The sequence below is a fragment of the Aplysia californica genome, unplaced genomic scaffold (genome assembly GCF_000002075.1).
Source record: "Aplysia californica isolate F4 #8 unplaced genomic scaffold, AplCal3.0 scaffold00821, whole genome shotgun sequence".
Taxonomy (NCBI): Eukaryota; Metazoa; Mollusca; class Gastropoda; order Aplysiida; family Aplysiidae; genus Aplysia; species Aplysia californica.
In genome coordinates, this window is record NW_004798091.1 from 222153 (window position 1) to 224652 (window position 2500).

Below are 2500 nucleotides of genomic sequence, written 5' to 3' on the forward strand. Positions count from 1 at the left end.
TATATCATGATAGCGCATCACAGCGCTGCTTGTAGGGAGGCGTGCGCTAACGCACTCTGTTTCCCATACATATAATATAATAGACGAAGGGAGAGAGAGAGAAGAAGCTACCCCTCTTTCTTCTAGGCGGACAGCACACACACAGACAAATGGGTCGGAGAACACGGGTGCGCGGTCAGCAGAGGAAGAAAAAGGGTTTTTGTCGTGTTTTTCTCACAAGTGGGGTGCCCACGGGGGAGAGGAGGAGCACCCCCCGAGGCCCCCAGGGAGAGAGAGAAAGAGAGAATTGTGTAAGTGTGTGTGTGTGTGTGTGCAATGGAGAGAGAGCGCGTCGGAGAGAGAGAGAGAGAGAGAGAGAGAGAGAGAGAGTATAACTGCCTTGTCTTTTGGCACGGAGTCATTTAAGATCATTTCTTTTCTCTTCTTTCGCTATTTCGCTTTTCTTTCTCCAGTTCATTCAGAGGTAATCACGCCAGTCCAGAATAACATTATACCAATATATTGACCCTTGTCTGTTTAATTTTGCCTCACACAACCCACTCTTTACCCTCCAACCCCCCCCCCCCCCCCGCCCCACCCACGCCCTCCTTTTTCCACTCCCTCCCTCCTTTCACAAACATCACTCACTTTGCCCTCTTTCTCTTTGTTTCTCCCGACTGGGAGTCAAAGAGTGAATGTCCTGCGATGGTGGGTAATACTACTTTGCAGATGAAACCCTTTTAATCTCGGCTGGTGAAAGCCGAAGCTGGACTAAGCAAACAGGCGTGGTTAGTGTGTGGTCAGGGGTTGCTGAAAGTGAAAAGAGCGCTATTTGAATTGTGTCGCTGAGAGTATTCTGGGTAGTGGCGGACAAGGCAGATTTTGCAATGTTCTTTAAACACCGGGGACAAAAGGGGGCGGGGGGGGGCTTTCTCTCTCTTCGTGTCTCTCTGTCTGTGTCTGGCTCTGTCTCTGCCTGTCTCTGTCTGTCTCTGTCTCTCTGTTTGTCTGTCTGTCTGTCTGTCTGTCTCTCTCTCTCTCTCTCTCTCTCTCTCTCTCTCTCTCTCTCTCTCTCTCTCTCTCTCTCTCTCTCCCTCTCTCTCTCTCTCTCCCTCTCTCTCCCTCTCTCCCTCTCTCTCTCTCTCTCTCTCTCTCTCTCTGAATAACTACCTTCCTGAAAAACATACAGGGGTGGAATAGGGGAGTAGGTGGCATACTTTTTTCAACTTATTTCTTAGTTTTATTTGTATTTAGGTCCAGTCCTTGACTTGTCCTGTTTAGTCAATCAATACCATTTATTCAGAAACGGCTTTGATCATGTATTTAGAGGGGGGGGGGGTTAACACACGTAAAAACAGTAGCCTATAGCATAAGCTACAAGGAAAGACCAGCAGTTGACAACAATATTATGAACATAATGAAAGAAAGGGTAGTAGTAGTACTCAATATTTTCCAAATAAAGGATCACATTGTTATTATGATATCCCCCACCCTCCACTCAATATTTCCCAAATAAAGGATCACATTGTTATTATGATATCCCCCACCCTCCACTCAATATTTCCCAAATAAAGGATCACATTGTTATTATGATATCCCCCACCCTCCACTCAATATTTCCCAAAAAAAGGATCACATTGTTATTATGATATCCCCCACCCTCCACTCAATATTTCCCAAATAAAGGATCACATTGTTATTATGATATCCCCCACCCTCCACTCAATATTTCCCAAATAAAGGATCACATTGTTATTATGATATCCCCCACCCTCCACTCAATATTTCCCAAATAAAGTATCATATTGTTATTATGATATCCCCCACCTTTCACCCAATATTTTCCAAGGTCTTCGGCTGTCTTGTATGCCATGTACATTGCCCTCGCAGTAATATAATATAATATGGCAAACAAATTATGGCATTGACCTACGCGCACCACAGAGGAGTGAGAGAAGGAACAGGTACAGACTTTCCTGATTAGGTAGGAAAAGTGGACAGACAAGTTCTTTGACCAATTGTTCTTTAGATCTACATAGACAAGATTCTTGTTTGTACATGTACATGGTTCATACAATTCTTCTATAGATCTACATAGACATAGTTCTTGTTTATACATAGTTCATGCAATAGTTCTATACTTGGACATGGTTATTCTTACCAAGCTGAAAACTATAAAGACTCGGTGGCCTCTAACTAATGGTGCAGCAATGTGAACCCAACCACAGTCGTGTAGTGTTGACACATGCGGCACTCGATTAAATATATTGGAGGAAAATGTCTCGAAACATAATCAATTGGGGGGGGGGGGGGGGGGCTGGGAAAAGGCTGGGAAAGAAAGTAACCGCCAAAAGGGTGGAAATGTGAGGCATCGTGGTGGAATCATCAGGCTCTCGATCGTCAATTTTTGGGCATGTAGAGTTATTGGTATCATCGTAAAGCTTGTTCACTTGTCTTTATTTGGATGAAAAAAATATCCATCTATCTTGAATAAAAGTCGAGGTATTTGAGAATGAAGGAG